Source organism: Mus pahari, chromosome 3, assembly GCF_900095145.1.
Source record: "Mus pahari chromosome 3, PAHARI_EIJ_v1.1, whole genome shotgun sequence".
NCBI lineage: Eukaryota > Metazoa > Chordata > Mammalia > Rodentia > Muridae > Mus > Mus pahari.
The window spans coordinates 60,355,609-60,375,061 of NC_034592.1; the positions used below are offsets into that span (position 1 = coordinate 60,355,609).

Genomic DNA, 19,453 nt, shown 5'->3' on the forward strand with positions numbered 1-19,453 from the left:
AGGCTCTTGTTTGCCTCTGCTCTTGCGCGGCCAGACTGGGATACGATTATTTTTGCATCACTACACTTAGGTGAAGCTTGCTTCAATCTTTCAGTAATGACACACAAAAGAAATAAAAATGGTTGTGTCCAAGTTATTATACATGCTTGTATTCTAAGATGCGTCGTCAGCATGATTCAGAAAAGTAGGGGAAAAATGCAGAATTTAAAACAATAAACAGACATTTATTAAGAGGTCAGCTTAATTTTATTTGGTTCAGTTCTTCATCTGTATTTTTAGGTAAAGTTATTTTTCTTTGGCTTTGGTTTAGTGTCATTATTGAATGGACTCACCTAAGGGAAAAGCTGAGACTAGAAAATGAGTATTTGACCAACTTTACTCATGTTGCTTAATATAATTTTATATTATCTTTATAAATCTTATCAGTGTAGCTGTAAATAAAGGTAAACACCTCTAGTTTTATATCTGTATGACTGATATCGTAAAGAAAAACCATTCTAAACAATATGTTTATCTCAAGACTGGGCATGGGTGGGCCTAATCATGGTGATTTTTAAATCTGCTAAGGTTTTTTATGTACAGGAAAAAAATGCTATTACCACAAAAAAAAAAAATGGATTTTTAGTCTTCTTTTGCAAAGAGATTATCTTAACAAATGAAGGTGGTATGCTCTAAACCTTCCTTCCCCTGGAAGGAAGAGACATGTTAGCTAAAAATGGCTGGGTTGTTAGAATTTACTGACAGGGTTTAATACTGAAAACTATAGCATAGCATTAGTAGGAAGCAGAATTTAATAAAGCCCAAATAGTCTAGGTTGATTTTTCCCTTATGCCCTAAAAATGTAATAAATAAAGTCACGTGTTAGTATGAGTGAAAAAAATCTATAAACGCATGTGAAAATGCAAAAGCATATCCATTTATGCATTCTACCAACAATGATAAACACTTGGCGATTTTTCCTTCCATGTATAATTTAGCACAAAGACTTAAAGAAGTGCCATTTAGAAAGGAAGGACTCTATAACATTTGTGAAGTTTCCACCGGGATTCTACATTTAAGCAGTAGGGGACATTGCCATTTGTAAGAATGCAATACCACTCGACAATGAGGAATTTAGTTATTTAGGAGAAACATGGAAAATAACACCTCCTCCTGAACTGTGAGCATTTGACAGATGTTAAACTCGGTGTTAACTGAACAGGTTTCTGCCAGAAGTTCAGGGTCCTTCAGAAATGACTGGGGATATTCTCGACTTGATCTCCCTATTTGAATGTATATATTTTTTAAATCTTCAAAAGCTCCTTAAACAGAAAGGTGAGGACAGAGACCTTCTCTCTTTTCTGGACATTGGACACTGGAGTTGCGAGCTGACACCTTCAGGTTGGTGCGTTTGTGTTTGGGACACATTTTCATAAATTTCTACGACAGTGCTCTATTCGACCTGATTGAAACAGCCTGTATATATATACAGTTTTGGAATACTGTGGAATTTGCATCTTAAGCAGTGTGATGGCCATAAACTACCAAAACTTGTAGAGGAATTTGAAATGACAACAACCACACCCTCTTAATCCTTTAAAACGTTCATTTCACTACAGTGTAAGCATTAAAATGTTTTCTTTAGAAAGAGGGCTTGCCCGAGGCATTTTTTTTTTTTTTTTTCTTACCTTCTTTTCCTAAGCTACAGCTCAGTTGTGGCTAACAATAACCAGTAGGTGGCGGTCCAGCCACTGAACTGCTTCAAGACTTTTCATAACCAGTCTCCTATCAGGAGTACTAGGAAATGGATGTATTTTTCCATTTTAAAGGATTCATTTTATAATTAATCTTGAAATACATTCCTAAGGTCCAAAGACACGGAAACACTGCGCTGACTACATCCTTAAGTGCACACCCCCAGAGAGGACCCATTTAATTTAAGAACTGTATGTCTTCGTCTCTGCTTCCCCTCCCCCCTTTCTGTTATAACAGTTTTAATGCGAGTTTGTGTAGCTTGGTAGTTGAGGACATGGTGAGCACATTCAGGGCCGTACGATCCGTGCCTGGATGTCTTTGTATGGTTTTGAAATAACCTCCAGGAACTTTCCTCCCCCTGCTCTTAAAGACTGTATGGAATACCTTTCACCTTTTTTTCTTCTTTTCTTCTTTTATTTTAACCCCAGAAGAGGGTGGATGGGGAGGAGTTCCTAGAGAGGAAAGTATCTGAGACACCCAAGCAATGCAGGAAGGGCCTGGCTTGTTTACTGTGGAGAGAAGAGGATGCCAGGCACACATGAGATACCTTCTGTGAGGGTTTCATAGATGAACAAATGAGCAGATGAAACACACATTCTATTCATCTTTCACAAGTCTGCCCTGTGGTATTTTGGCTGTTGTCTCAGTTCTCCACAGACAATGAGAAAGCTACGGTCTTCGCCACTGTCCTTCATGCAGACATGACTGTTAATTACTGTCACCACCAGGGCGACACAGCAGGACATGACTCCAGTGAAGTCCGTCTGGGATGGAGATGATGTTCCGTTCCAGGGAATGACTGACCACAAATGTCTTTAAAAATCCAGACTCATGCTGCAGAAAGGGCAAACTGTTTCAGTATCTTTGACCTAAGAGCTGTGTCAACTACACCAAGTTTGTATACTTGCCCATGCCTTAGCTTCTCTACCTCAAATGTGAGGATATCAAAAATCCCTATTTTATGAGGCTACTATCGGGATTAAATTAATTGGTACATGTAAAAAATGTAGACTCTTGCCATGTACATGTTAAAGTCTTGCTGAAATATTTCTTAATACTAAAATAACTATCACATTAAAATATGCTTATTATTTACCAGTGGACTTGACCTAACATCATTAAAAAAAATTATTGCTTCCTCCTCTTTTTTTTTTTTTTGTTTTGTTTTGTTTTGTTTTTCGAGACAGGGTTTCTCTGTATAGCCCTGGCTGTCCTGGAACTCACTTTGTAGACCAGGCTGGCCTCGAACTCAGAAATCTGCCTGCCTCTGCCTCCTGAGTGCTGGGATTAAAGGCGTGCACCACCACGCCCGGCTCCTCCTCCTCCTCCTCCTCCTCCTCCTCCTCCGTTGCTTGCTGAGATGGGGCCTCACTGGACAACCGAGGGTGTCCTGGAGCTAATAATCAACCCGGCTCAGTTTCCTAAGTGGTAGAATCACAGGCAAGTACCCCAGTACATCTTTTTTTTCACGATATTAATGCAGCTAGTGAGAGTCACCGTGACATTAGGTGGACTTGGTGGTGTAAGTAAAGGTTTGCATGATAAAATAACCAGTAGACCCTAAAAAGTACAGAAGAATGTAAACTGAGAAACCCCGACTCCTCCTCTCTGCCCTGCTCCTTTCTCCTCCTTGGACCTTCCTCCCCTTCTCTCTTCCCTTACAATGGCTTTACCCAGTTTCAGGGATAACCAGGAAGTAATAACTACCAACAGTTTCTCTGCTTCCACCCCCACGCTTGCTCGCATCCCAGTCTGACTAAGCTCAGAGAGCCCTTTCTAAATGCCGGAAGCTCGTCACCAACCAATACCTCAAAAAGGTCCAGGTGACTTCATTTGTCTCTCAGCTCTTTTACCATGCGTCATTAAGATGACCAACTTCACAACAACTCTCCTAAGGAGGAGGCATTATTATTGGGTGATATCTTCTTTTTCTTTTCTTTTCTTTTCTTTTCTTTTCTTTTCTTTTCTTTTCTTTTCTTTTCTTTTCTTTTCTTTTTTTTATCTCTCAAAACTGAAAGCTATAGTTTGTCAAAACTCAAGTCAGATCCCGAGGGGACTTAAGTTAGTTCAAACGTCAAGCAAGAGGCGACTCAAGCTGTGTTTACAATCTGGCAATTTACTCCCGTCGTACACAGCTAGCTGTGCACCAGCCCTCAGATCCGATTTTCGGGTTGCAGTAATAAGTACTTTCATACGTCCCTGAGAAATACACAAGGGAAGAAAGCCCCTTTCGAGCCTACACATTCCTTTTCCTCCTTCCACGCAAACAGCGTGGCATTTTTCGTAAAGAATGTGAACTAGTTAGTGTCTTTAAAAATAAATCATTTGCTAACTTCCTTAGATATAAACTTCCTCCCCTCACCCCCCCCCCCAAACCCAGAATTTTCTGTTCTCAAAACTGAACTCTTGAAGAAAGGAGGTCAAAATACTAAGTTTGAGCAATTTAAGAAAGAGACATTGAGTAATTTAAGCAGGAGACATTCGCTACAAGACTCATTCGTTTAAATTACATGAAACCTGTGGTAGAGTGTTGCAATTAGGAGCCTGTAAGTCCTCCGGCAATTTTCAGCGAGGGTTAAGAGACTGCTTTAATAGAGTATGACAAGGTTCCTTTTGTTTTTCATAAAAAATTGTATTCCCTTTTGAAATGTAACAACCTCCTAATGAAATTACAGCCTGCTCATTGTTCGGGCCCTACTTTTCATGTTTTGAGAGGTCAACAATGTCAAAACAATTACTGCAAATTTATGATGGACAAACCTCCGAAGACTTGGAGGTTGGTTGGCTCAAACACATGAGGCTTCCCGTGATGCCAAGGGAAGGCTCAGTCAGGTCTCACCTGGAAGAGCAGGGCGCCCCTCAGAGAGAAAGAGAGGGGAATGCAGTGCAACGAGATGATACTGGGGTCAGGGGAGAGCACACCCGGTTTTTATTATCTGTTCCCCACTTTCTTTATTTACCCCCCAAAATCACCAGTAGTCTCCACAGGGGCTCTTCTGTATGGTTCTCATTTTATTTGTTGATTTATTTGCTTGTTCATTCGATTATTTGTGATGAGAAATTGTTTACTGCAAAGAAACAGAGGAGTTTTAAAACAAAAGAAAAGTATGGTTATAGTTTACACACGTGTAATAATGTCTATGTTTAGTTTCCTAGTGATGAATTCAGCCACACCGAAGAGCAAACACTTTCATCTGTCATTAAACAGTTAGATGGGTTCTGGTGGCCCAGTTATAATAGTGACTGTACATACCATACCATACCCAGTACCACACACACACACACACACACACACACATCATGTGATTCATTAGAAGTTTAAGAGACTGGAGAAGAAGACAACGAAATGTACTTTATAAAGAAGTCATGCCAAACCAGTCTCCACATGTCACCGGTTCTCAGTGCTGAGTCACCGGTTCTCAGTGCTGAGTCACCGGTTCTCAGTGCTGAGTCAGCATGGAGTCTCCGCAAAAGGACTATCTTAATTCCAGAAAAATAGATTACTTACCTTGTACTGTGATGAACGAGATAAATGACCCAAGCTAGACTTGTGATGCTGCCTAACACCAAGACTCAGTAAATTAACATTCTGAAAGAGATAATAAAATAAGTCAGGTGGTCTTTAACAGAGGTAGAGTCCTTCATTCAGGATCCCATATACACATTACACATGGGAATGAGAGAAAAGTCATTGATTTCTGATAGATCAGATATAAATGATCATGGTCTTATTTGACTAAAAGTTTATAATGAACTAATGGTGTTACTTGACTGCTGAGAATATCAATATAACGACAAGTAGCACATAGCTTTATATATCAGGCATTGTTCCAAATTACAAACATTATTTCACTTATTTCTATTGACAGCATTTTATAAACCAAAAATTGATGTGGAGAATAGGCAGCTAGATGGCTTACCCCAGGGCAGAGTCAGGATAAGGATGTCAAGCTCTATCCAGTGCCCACACTCTGAGTCTCCATTACACAGCCCTTTGGCTTAGGCACTGTGACTGTCCTACTGTTCCTTGTCTAGGGTTGTCTCTCATTTCACCGTACCTTTTAAGATGCATATGAATAAAACACAGCATGAACATAGTAATAAGGCTGTGGGGAGGAGGGTCATGGTACATATTCTCATATATCTGCTCTCTCCCTTGTCAAGAAAAGATGGCATTTGTTTTTTGTGTTCTTATCAGACATGGGAGTCACGGACAGGCAAATCTCAACCCAACACAAACAACTGAAATTAGGCAACCACCTTTCTTGTGAGGACGTGAGGACCTCATTCCTGTAAGGGTCAAGAAGTCAGGTCAAGGGTGGGGCTGTGCCTTGGAGAAGACTGACCCAGCTGGTTCTAGGTTGCCTTCCAAGATGCAAATGTTTGGAAAAGCCACAGCAGGGTGTGAAGAAGAAAGAATCTTTGGACGCTACCTTGTACCCAAACCACACACTCTCTTCTCCATTGTGCCCATATATGATAGAGATATGTTGGGTTTACACCCAGCAAATCCAATCTCAATAACTGTGCAGTAGACATCTCTTCTGTCTCAGTGTCTCATTCTGTGAACAAAGGAGAAGGAAGTAAAGATGGGGGGGGGGAATCGAGGGAGGACAGGAGGGAGACAAAGGGACAAAAAAATAGAAAAGGTAAGAAAACTAGATCTACTTGTGAATCTCCCGTCAGGCCTCTTAGGGCTTCTGTCTGTTGGGCACAATAAGACAGCCACAGGGTACAGTCAGTGCACCAAGTAGCAACAATCCAAAGTGGATTGTGATGAGTGGCTCATCTGGGTACATGCAGGGGTGCAGCATCAGTGACTGGATGCTTTGCTGCAAGTGAGGACAATTAACGTTTAGAGAAAAAGCATTAGAATGAAAAATGACATGCGTGTGTGCATGTGTGCTTGTGTGTGTGTGTGTGTGTGTGTGTGTGTGTGTTTATGTGTGTGCAAAAAAATCTCAGGACGTGGAAAATGAAAATAAAGACCCAAGCCCATTACCCTGCTTTTATGCATTCCAAGACAGTAAAATATATGAACTTTTATTACTGGTAATCAATATCTTTTATCCACCCATTTTTATATCAACTTTAAAATAAAGCTACAGAAATCATGGGGTATCATAAAAAATAAAATACAAGAATCTTCTAAAGTGTTTTTAAAATGTAATTTTGAACCCCAAGTCAAATGTGACTATTTGCACGTGTGGAGGAAAAACACAAGCACATCAATTATATTCATAATAAGTTTAAGGAGCTGGATATTATGTTATGTATCTAAGTAAGAGAACAGATGTGGTATAAATGTAGAAGCTGGAAATGAGGTGGCTTATTTTTCAATTTCCCGAGCTTTACATTAAGGAAGTACGATTGAAGCTTGAAATCATAATTGTAATATGGAAGTTGAAAAATGTTCAATCTTTTAGCTAAAGATTGGTTTGGAAAGGAACCATTATGTCTTTCTCAAGAATAATATATCAAGAGTTGAGGTTTAAAAAAATGTCAAGACTAATAAAGTATGTTAGAAGCAAAATTAACCCATAGGGGCTGGAGAGATGGCTCGGTGGTTCAGATCTTATCCAGCTCTGACAGAGGACTGGAGTTCGAGTCCCAGCACCCACATTAAGCAGGTCACAACTGCATGTAACTTTAGCTCCACAGGATCCAACTCCCTACTCCGGCATCTGTGAGTACTGCACATACATGTTCAGACTCAAATGCAGACACATAATGAAAAATGAAGCTTCAAAAAGTTAAGAATACTAGGGTTTTTGTCTTTTTTTTTTTTTAAATAAGCAGTCACCAGGTGTCTTCCTTCTTGAAATTTTCTAATGATGCAGATTGTTCTAGTGACTTCTCCAGTCATAGACTGGATAACGTTCTAGAATATCTTTTGCATTTCTTTTGCAGCTTAGAATTTACAAATAAATCAATAAGAACTTGGAAAGTTAGAAACTTCTGAGCATGGCATGCGTATGGCATATATGGGTCCACAGTGGCTGTGGTTAGCTTGCACAAGACCCGTGTAAGAGCAGTCCAGTCATAATTCCCCTGGGTGAGCGAAGAGCACAGGAGGCCTCATCCCTAGCTGAGGGCATCAGATGGTTGTCAACGGAGGGAGGGAGAATCACTTTTCTTAGGAGGCCACTCGTATTTTCCATGTGCCAGGAGATAACTCCACCCCGTGCACATACCGGCAGCACCGATTGGACTTAGTGGCTTATAAAAAAAGAAGAAAAAGGAGTATATGAATATTGGGATGGGCATGGGGTGTCAGAGGAGTCAGATAAGGGAAGTAGGACTTAGATGTGATGGATGTGACTAAAATACATTGCATGTATGGAATTCTCAAGGAACAAAATAGTATTTTAAAAAGAACGAGATATAGCAGAAGTACAGAACCTACAGATGTTTTTAAAAGTTTTATTTTAGTGTGTGTGTGTGTGTGTGTGTGTGTGTGTGTGTGTGTTTGTGTAAGGGTATGCACATGCGTTCTGGTACCTGCAGAGGGCAGAAGCATCAGATCCCCTGGAGCTAGAGTTATAGTGGTTGTGATTTGTATCATGTAGATACTGGTATTTGAACTAAGGTCCTCTGCAAAAGCAGGACGTGCTCTTAACCACTAACCATCTCTCTAGCCCCGAAGCCTACAGCATTTGAAGAATAATAGAGGAATAAGATAAAGATCTGTTTAACAAATAATTTAATTATTTAGATTAAAAGACAAATTTATTTTGTAAATTTTATTCCATGTATTTATGTAGTGTGTGCCTACATGTGTGTGCTCACAGGCCATAGCATGCCTGTGATATTCAGAGGACAATTTAACAGGAGTTGGTTCTATTCTTTTACTACGTGAGCCTTGGAGATCCAACTCTGATCATCAGGGCTGGGAGCGAGCACCTTTACCCACTGCGCTACCTCACAGGCCTCACATGAACAAATTAAAAACATGAGAGTTTTCATGCTCACTAAGAAGGGCTATCTGAATAGTCTATAACTGTCACAGAAATTGAATTTAGGATCAAGCCCTTTTCCAAGGAAACTTTGAGGCTCAGGTAACCTCACTAATAAATTCTACCAGTTAAGAGGGGAAATAATGAATTCTTCCCAAACTCTTACAGAAAACCAAAAGATGAGAAAACACCTCCCCTTCTCATTCTATGAGACCAGGATTACCTTGCTATCAAAACGACAATCTAAGGAAAAAAATAAACAATAGTGTCTCCCTTGAACATAAATACAAAAGTTCTAAATAAAATTTTAGCAAATTGTACCGAACAACAATAGAAAAAGAATATTATCCTACAAACAAGCAGGATTCATCCCAGGAAGACAAGACTCACTTGACACTTCCAGAGTGAGTACTGGTTTCAGGGGATTGTATCCCCCAACCCCCCCACTGAGGATGCTGGGAATAGAACCCAATGTATCATAGATGCTAGGCAGGCGCCTATCACTGAGCCACACTTCCATTTTGACGAACGTCAATGTAGATGTTTCTCTTATTTCTTACAGAGAGCTTGCCTATTGTGAAGACAGCAGTCAAAAGCCTGTTCATTTTTCACCCTTCAGGACGAAGGAAAGCACTAAATCCAAACATGCGAAGATAAACTGACTTTATAAATTAGACTTCTGGTTATTTTCCTATATTCATCATCTTCCACTGATATAAATAATAAAGCTGGCCATGTTTTAAGATGCTAGAAATCAGTACTTCGGGGACTTCTTTTTATGTGTCTTTTCAGCATATATATATATTCTTTCTTGAATGATAGATTTTAAAACACACAGAAACCAGTTTCCTCCTGCCTGCCATAGCTCTGTGCTTATAGCCCCTGGGAAAAGCTTAAACAGGAAAGGACCAGACAACTGTCTGCAGACAACAGGGAGAACCAAGCCACACTGTAGAGAAAGATTTGTTGTCTCAATGGAGAAGGACCAGTGTCTTTCTGGTGGGACCAGCCAGTAGCCCATGCTTCATCCTTGCAACAGTGAGTTTCTCTGTTGGCAGAGAATCCATTCTCTGGGAGACCCGAAGGTGGCAGGCACACACAGAGACAGTGTCCCTCTTCCAAGGGAGATGGGGAGCTACCAATAAAGAGTATCTCAGAATGTTACATGATAAGGAGATGGGCAGGGTGGGACCTTAAACAAGAAATGAGAGAAAACTGCAGTCAATGGGCAGAGGTAGGGTGGAAAGAGAAATTCCTGGAAAGAAAAACTGAGAGAGCATAGCAGAGTAGAAAGAGACATCACTTCTGAGTTGAGGAAGAGAAGAGACACCACTGTGAGTGTCAACTTGCTAAGTGACTCTTGGAAGACAACATTTCTAAGCTGCCAGTTCTACTGTATACCTACCTCATATTCATGTTATGAAGCCTGAGTGTGTGAAATGACATCATATGCAAAGAACTTTGAGGTGGTTAGGAGGCAATTCTACTCACAGAAGCAGCACTGGAGTGAGACAGGGAAGTGTTGGCGTTGAGTTCTGAGACCGTAGCAACATCTTCTGTTTGGATAGAGAAAGTGAGCTATGAATTGCTTAGATTCTAAGGACACCTTCCCAGGTTATGTATCTACAACTGTGGGAGTTGTGGGCACCTGGTCATACCGGGATGCTTGTCTGCACACTTGCCAGTTCTATCCTGCTGAGATGTTCTGTTGATTATCACATGCCCTAACCCCACGGGAGACAACATAGTTCTGCCTCCTTCTTCACATTCACCCCCCATGCTTGTCATTTAAACAGGCAGTCTTTAGAGTCTTTTAAAAATCAGTTATAATGTATGCCTGCATTTTCTCACTGACTGTTGAGTTTAGGAAAATTCTCAACATGTATTCGATTTATATCTGTGTGAGAAATCCAGTGTTCCTTTCTTGAAGTTCTTGGCTGTTGAGGGTTGTTGTCACTTGTTAATGTTACAGCTGTGATCACCATCAGCTGAGCTGGGCTCAGGGTTTGCAACTTGCAGAGTCTGTTCTCGATTGCTTTATCTGACATTGGCTTCAGTGAGTTAGGAAACTTGTGCAGAGAAATAATCGAGTATTATTAACTGTTCTCACCAGTTAATAACTTCCAAATTAGGGGGGCAATATATGGTAATCTGAACAAATTAATCATTTAAAAACCACTAGCACCTTACTAGATTTCCAATTTTCAAAAACCTGAGAAACAAAATGGCTACACCTAGATGGCCCAAGCAGGAGCTGAAATGCAAAGCTTGCAGATGGTGCTGGCCTGACTCCCAGCTGTGAGGAGCAAGGCATTGCCTCTCTGTCTTCCTACACTGGCACAGGGACATTGGTATTTTCTTCATTCAGCCACTCTGCCAACCTTAGTCCCCATCCCAGAGCCCTGGATTCGTAGCCAAGAGAACAAGGACATAGCTAGGTGGGTTGTTCCAACAGGATAATGAATTCAACAATGTGGGACTGCCTAGAAGGGACAGATCTTGCCTTGCCTTGCAGGTCAAACCTGAAGGTTGTAGAGCTGAACCATGAAAGTGAGGGCACTGGAGTGAGACAGGAAGTGTTGGTGTTGAGTTCTGAGGGCAATGGGAAGAAAGCATGCTGAATTCAGATTCCTGAACATCTGGAGCATAAACTGCAATAAAGCCAGTAAAAAGGAAGGCAAGGCCAGATTGCTTTGTAATATCAGCAGAAGGGGAAAGCCATCAAACAGTGGCTGCATTTTCTAGATGCATACTAAATACTGGAGACTTTAACAAGCACTCACAAATATTGCCTTATTTATTTCTCAACAAATCTTAAATGGTTAAGTAGGTTTTTGCAGTACTGTGTTTCATACATACATGCTCACAGTAACACATCAAACAACTCTTCCCACATTAACCTTTAACAAAAGTGAACATTTGACTTGAACTCCTCCCCAGGTGTCTCATGTCTAACAAAGAAATTACAAATATGTAAGTGCATATTTGTATACAAATGGGTTTATACAATACACTTTTTATCAATGGTTGTAACAATATGAATAGGTATCCTTCTAGATCAATATACACAGACCTAAATCTTCCTTTATTTGTATTTGTGTTTGTTTATGTGTGTGTGTGTGTGTGTGTGTACATCCACCTGTGTGCTATGGTATGTGTGCATAGGTGTGTGGAGACCAGAAGCCAGCATCCAATGACTTCCTCAATTACCTTCTACTTTATTTTTGATACAGGGTTTCTCACTAAGTCTCACTAATTCAGATAAACTCTGTAACCAGTGAGCTCCTAAGATCTACCTACCACTGTCTTCCCAGTGCTGGAATTATAGACACATACTACCACACCAGTACCTACGTGGATGACAGAGACCCAATCTCAGGTCTATATGCTTGTGTAGCAAACCGTCTCCCCAGCCCTAAACCTTCTTTGAAACATATACATAATCGTTCTCAATGAGAATGCATCAGAATATATTCAACCCCTCTATTAACATTTAGATCCCCCACCTTAAAAAACCCAATACACTCCATATAACCCTGAAGCAAACATGTCTGTGTCTGTATCTTTACAGAGTGATGCTCTTAGTTCTGCAGTGTAGATTCCTCCACAGTGAATTTGCACATTGAAAATTTTACAGATCCTGTCACAATAAATGGTTAGATTTTTTTTTTACAACCTATTCATCTTTATACCTCTGCAAAGCTGTGGAAAATAAATGGCTTCTCCAGGCAACTCCAGGAGCTTTGCACAGAATGATGAGGTCCTTGACTCATTTTTATGGTCAACCTAAAGGTTTTAGCCTAAATTTTACATGCTTGGACAAGACAAAAAGAATATTGAGTGAGACAAGATGTCCTTATGCCCACATCGTCCCCTCGCTTTTGAGGGACTCCTTACTCATTGCTTGTATTGAACAGGTGCTGGCTGCCAGGCTGCCAGATTCTAGGTGGAGAAGTCACCAAATTATGAATGAATGCCTCTCACCATGGTCACATGGCATACCGCTCTGCCCAAGCCACAGTGCAATCAAGGCAGAATGAATTGCCATGACTACAGCTTCACTTTCAGACATCTAAGCAGGTATGTCCTTAGAACTATTTGTTACATAATGTGTTTTTGAAAGACTCGCCTGCATTATTTCTAAACTACTTTGGAGAAGATGACAGAAAGGACATCTTAAAAAGACACAGATAAAAGGAGGGAAATTTGTAAGTCCCAAACTAAAGCACAGACCTAGTTTTTAGGCTGGGTGATTCATTGTTCTTATGTGTTTGCTTTTGACTGGTTTACAAGGAAGAACTTAAAGGATGAACATTTCAAATGTCCAGCCAAAGCTCTATAGGCATAGCTCTGTGCTCTCTTTTGTCCTGGGTAGACTTTAGGCAGCATCAGAAGCTAATGATGAACCTTGTCTGGTGGACAGTCCATAAACCAGTGGTTCGCAACCTTCCTAATGCTGCAACCCTTTAATATAGTTCCTCATGTTGTGGTGACCCCCAACCATAAAATTATTTTTGTTGCTACTTCATTACTACAATTTTGCTAGTTATGAATTGTAATCTAACATGCTGGATATCTGATCTGTGACAACCCCCCCCCACACACACACACACTTGCAAAAGAGATCTCAACATACAGGTTGCAACTTCTAGGTAGAGCTCTGTGCATGGTATCTCTGGAAGCCTGCATCATTCCCAACTGGACCCTGAAGCACATTACCCTTCCTGTAACAGACTCCTAAGCTGTATTTTGATCACTGCTCCATTTCTTCCAAGCGCCCTCACTCTACTTGTTCCTCGTTCTTTTCCACGTCCCTCTATATTTAATCAAAACCAACTCTCAGGAAGACTCCCTACACCTTGTGTGGTCAAGTTTAAGTAACTTGCAAAACTCAGTATCCTATATGTAATGAAAACAAATCTCCACCTGCAGAGCTTCCAGGTGTCAGAACACAGGTAGCACATATGTGAACGGTAGGGAGGGGCTGTGCATCAAGAGAGATGCTTTCTCTGTGTTAGCCAAACACCATTCCTAGAATGATGAGTGTTCTTCACAATTATCCACATTCCAGGTGAATAAATCTGCCTGTCCCATCTGGCTACGAAAAGCAAGATGTCATTGAAGAACTGTCTTCAAAGCTGACCCTGTTGCATCCCATGATGACTGAGTTTAAGCCCAACCTCAGGAGTTAATCAGTCAACATTGCATGCCCTCATGCTCTAGACAAGAGCAATAGTGCCCGTTCCTCCATGGCTTGACCAACACTTCACACCTCACACAAAGGTGAAGTTCTATTTGCTTTCTATCTTCAGTTCTGATGCCCCCTTCTCAGAAATTCTACTCCAGGCTCTTTTCCAAACTATCCAACTCCAATTTTTATCCTACCCCCAGGGTTATCAAATATATCCCTTTCCCCAAACACTATGCTTGTGGGAAGAGACACTACGTCTCATTGGTCACTGCAACTCTGAGACCCAGAAACTTGCCTTTGGTGAAATGTGTTTGTTGTCTACTGGCACACATGCATCAGTGCCTTCAAGGTTGCAGAAGGAAAGACCCAAGTCTTACAGGCTCACACTTTGTTCAGACCCTCCTTATCAGAGGATACTTAGGAATGAGTGAGTCTCCTGAAACCAAGTCTGAGACAATGTATTTACTTAGCTTTCAGTTTCCCATATAACTTCCCAATTTCCCAAGCGAAGGAATATCCCAGTGTATTTAACATCTAGGGCTACATACCATAGGCATAGACTCTAGAGTCAGCTTCTCAGTTCTGTTCCTAAGAGTTCATCTTGTGGACTTGGATAGGTAGTAAACTTTTGTTTTGTTTACTTAGTTGCCTTTTCTATAACATGGTAGCAGGATCTGCCTTGGAGAGTAGTTAAATCAGTATGTGAAAGGTCTACTACAGCACTGTCAGGTACATGATATTTCAATAAATATTTGCTATTGTAATTATTAAGTCTGAAATCATTTGATGTCCTTGGACATTATTCAAATTTATATATGCAAATTCCACTAATGTATGCTCATTGGTGCCGACATTAATCATATCTGAATCTGCCCCATAAGCATATTTTGAGCACAGGCTAACGTGTTTGTATGCATGGGACTTCCACAGCTCCTGGTTACAGATCCACAGTGAGGATGTTTTATAGTGAACTCTGCCCTGGAAGTTAACAAGTGATAAGAAAGTTCATTCCATGGGATGTTACAGGCCGACAAATTGTCCCAAGTTGAGATTCTCTGAAGCCACTGAGTTAAAGCTTGCCCTGGCATCTGGGGCACCAATTGATGACCCTGCTAGTTAATGTGAAATGGGACAGGGGCAGAAGGAAGAGGAGGGTCACGTGAATAGAGGAGGTGGAAGGAAATATGTAGCTATCTTTCCACACACAGAGCTTCTCTTTGGGAAAATATACCAGCTGTGAAACATGAGTTTTCAGAAGAATGTCCCACTCTTTCCCCCAACATTCTCTTCCGTCTGTGCTCCTAACTTCAGGTATACTCCTCAGTCAGTGTTTCAGATTGGTCCCATGCCTCACTAACAAGCCAAACCAACTGAAAGGAGCTCAGAAAACTTTCAATGTTCTATCTACTGGAAGAAACTACCAAACCACTGCTGGACCAAGAGTGTTTTTTCTCATGCATGCCATTGCTGACCACCAACTTGGCACAAAACCCAACTTTCTTCGAGATTTTGAGCTTGTTTTAGAGTTCCTAGTATTAAATGCTATACATTTATTCATAAAATGGTCTCCATATTCTTAAAGGGCAACAGGGACTCTTTAGAGTAGCCTCTTCCTATTTTTGCATCATTTTCATCTAATTCTGCTTCTGATCCAGCATATCGTCAAAAATATTAGCTTACTCTAACTTCACTGGTACTAAAATAAACTGTAATAAGCATCCTTCCTCCAAATTTAGAAAGAGGAGGTTTATTTCTAGTTATGATTTTAGAAGGTTCAGCCCAGCCTATGGTTTCTTGTCCTCATTGTCTCAGATATTTGTTATAATACAGAAAGCCCAACACAATATTCACTCCAAATATGTAAAGCTGAAGTGCTAACCTTCAGTAACCCAGAATATGACTATATTTGGAAATAGGGTCTTTAAGGGGTAATTAAGTGGAAAAGATAGCATCAGGGTGGGCCTTAAGCCAATCTGACTGGTGGTGCCTTTATAGGAAATTGCCCTGGTGTGGTGGGACAATCTCAGCATCCAGGAGGCAGAGGCAAGCATATTTCCAAGATTTCAAGACCAGCCTAGTCTACATAGCAAGATCTAGGCCAACTGTGGATGCATAGTGAGACCTGTCTCAGAGAAGAGGAGGAGGAGGAGGAGGAGGAGGAAGAGAAGGAGGAGGGTGATGAGGAGGAGGAGGGGGAGGAGGAAAAGAAGAATACAAGAGCCTGGATGCACAGAGAACTAACCATGAACAGTGAACAGGCAGTGAGAATGTGGGTGGGTATATGTCAGTGAAGGAAAGGGATCTCAGAAAATGTCCCAACCTTGGATTTTATGCTTCCTACTCTAAGAATTAAATTCATGTTGTTTAAGCCACCCACTCTGAGATACGTTATCATGGCCACTCTTGAAAATTAATACAGCAGTATAAGAATTCTGATGTAGCAATCAGTTTTCTTCTACAAAGCAACAAACCAAAATCTCAGATATGGTGAAGAAATCAAGCACGGTTGTTCAAAGGAAAATGGCGGCATTTTCTTCTTGTCTCCTCATCTTAAATCCACAGGCTTCATGGACTAGTTGCTATGAATCTTCACTTGTAGATGGGAGTAAGACTGTGGATCACCGTGCTGGAGAGGATGCCGAGGAAAGGTAACTCTTGCTCACTCCTGGTGAGATTGCAAGCTGGCCTAGCCACTCTGGAAATCAGTGTGGAGAATTCTCAAAAAGTAAAAAATAAATCTATTATATGACCCAGGTATCTCACTCCTTGGCATATGCCCAAAGGACTTGACCTCTCCTACTCTACAGACACTGACTAGAGCAGTCATGTTCATTGCTGTTCTGCTCAAAGTAACTGGGAAATGGAAACAACCGAAATGCCCTCCAACTGACAAATAGATAATGAAAACGGTGCCTCTCCATCATGGGATACTATTCAGCTGTAAAATAAAAATGAATTTTTTTGAGTAGATCCTTAAAAGATCATATTGAGTGAGGTAACCCAGACCTAGAAAGACAAATGTCATGTTCCTCTCATATGTGGCTTCTTACTCCAAATCTTCAGATGTGTGTCTACAACCTTGAGTAATTGTAGAAACCAGGAAAATAAAAAGGGACCACGAGGCTAGGTAGTAGAGAGGGGAATAGCTGGGTTCAGGTGATTTGCAAAGGGAGATGGGAAAGCACATAGGAAGAAGTCTTAAGTTGGATACGGAGAATAGAGGTCAACACTGAAGGAGAGTATGTTTGAAAAGGCCATAGGGATAATATTATTTACCTAAAGTTATATATAGGACATATAGGTCTATGTGTATTTAAATATAGTTTAAAATTTTAAATTTTTAATTTAAAATTTTTCACTTGGACTAACAATGCTTCCCCCAAAGACTCATAGACTACCTAACAAACCCCCAACACCAGGTGTTGGGAGCCCCCTTTCGAATTGTTAGCCAGAGGAATACAAGAGACTTCCCAAACATCACAGGGTTTTACTACTGCTTTTGGTTGCTTCCCAGAGAGGGGAGGTAAGTACCTATAACTAAAGCCACTGAACTAGGGCACAGGACACAGAGGAACTGAGCTGGGTCTGACCTGAAGGCCTCCTCCCTGAAAACAAGGTTTCACGGCATGAGAACGTGCCATGCCACCTTCCAAGGAAAGGAAGCAACCAGCAGTCCTGCCCATGATAGCTAGGAGCTACAACCATGCCCAGCATGGAGAGAGAACCCTGAGGGTACAATAGTGGTACTTGTATCTTAGCGGTAACCACCAGCTCTCTAATTGAACTTAAGGCCCTCAGCACAATAGGTAAATCATATCTGTACTGTAACCCTGGCCAGCTCTGTGGGGTTAGTTATGTCATGGATGTTGGAGGAGAATCTTCTACCACCACTTTACTAAAATGGAGCATAATTCCTAACTGAATTCTCAATATTTATCCTTAGATCCACAGAGAAGTATAGTTCTTACCCCTCATCATAGTCCGTCTTTATAACAGACAGACACCATTACAGAAAAGCATACCGGATCAAAATGCAGGAGAACAAGTGGCCCTGTGGTACCTTGCCCCGGCTGATGTTTTACAGTGCAATCTCTGTACCCAAAGCTCAGAGAACATAGAGGAAGAGGGGACAGAAAGAACATAAGAATAGGAAGACTGGTGTGAGAGTGATATCTCCTAGAAAGGCCAGAAAAGCTACAGGCAGGAAGTCTCATCGACACGCCTACCTACACAAGACCTGAGCAAGGACACTATCAATATGCATGCTAACAAGCAGGGGGGAATCTTATTCAAGAGGCTTCAACCTTAGATAAAGAGTTGCAGGTAACTAAGGAATGCTAAGAATGGAGGAAATCACATCCCCCCCTCCCCCCCGGAAAGATTTTCCCCCAACTGCTTATCTAGTACCAAATAGTCAGCCCTGAAATTATCTGTCTATACACAATAACATTATACAGACTGAGTGGATTCTAATTTTGTGATTTAGAATATAATGTATAAATTATATATAATAACAATTCAACAATTAAAGAAAACTAGGCCATGAATTTGAGAGAAAACAGAAGGGTTATGGAAGGGATTGGAGGAAAAAAGGAAAGAGGAAAAATGATTTAATTATATTTTAATTTTGAAAAAGAACAATATTAAAAATAAGTAAATACAATCTTTAAATTCCTTTTAAAGACTGTGGATCTTACAAAGCTCATGTAAGCATTAATCTCTTAGCCCCGAGCCTGGCACACAGGAAATGTCCACCCGTGCAGGACCCATCTCTCCTCTTCTCCACTGGCTTCCCACATTCTCAAATGCAGCTGTGTTCCCAGTTTGCCCGGTGTCTCCAGTGCTGCATGCAAGCTCTGTGTGCCCATCAGAGGTTCGTGGAATAGAGGAATGAGTGCGCTCAGAACACAGAACCATTTGCCAAACATGAAGGAACAGATTCATTGCTCTGTTTTCCTGAATGTCTTTCTTTTCTTTTGTCTTTGCTCTCATAGGACGATTAAGAGGACATGCTGTTCAAGTTCTTAGAAGAGAACAATTACACAAGGAAGGATTGCTTGATAATTTTCTGAGGCTCATCCAAGCTTGGGCTGGCCCCGTGGGATGCATTACGGTGGCCCAGAGGGAGGTGGCAGCAGCTGCTGCTCCAACCTGCCACACTGCCTATATATTCTACACAGAGGCCAGAGATGAGACCCACAACTCAGTGATGGGGACCACTTCTTGCTCACAGTGGTCATGTGGACCCTGGTGACAGTAGCTAAAAAGAATGTGTAGGTAGAACCATGTGAGTGACCTGGTGACCATGTGTGTGACCTGGTGACCATGTGACTGGTTGTGGCCAGATACTTGGGATTTCTAAGGACCATTCCCATTATAGAGATGCGAACTTTCTCACCAACTAAGGAAGATCATGTGACTGTGGCTTGATCTTTGACTCAGAAAGGTCAACAAGAAGGTACTGGAAACCTAGCAAATTATCCAAGGCCTTCTGAGGTCATGAATTTGGTTGGGTTTTTTTTGTTTTGTTTTTGTCTTTGTTTTTGTCAACTTGGCACAAGCCTATACATAC

General features: G+C 41.1%; 1 long non-coding RNA gene across 1 annotated transcript; it reads right to left on the reverse strand.

Annotated features, from left to right (window-relative positions):
* Nucleotides 1-208: 208 nt before the first annotated feature.
* Nucleotides 209-9,129, reverse strand: LOC110317535. The gene is made up of 5 exons (XR_002380325.1): nt 9,081-9,129; nt 8,587-8,664; nt 5,655-5,792; nt 1,668-1,776; nt 209-344 (listed from the first exon to the last, which is right to left on the reverse strand). It is a non-coding gene; the product is annotated as an uncharacterized LOC110317535 (long non-coding RNA).
* Nucleotides 9,130-19,453: the final 10,324 nt, after the last annotated feature.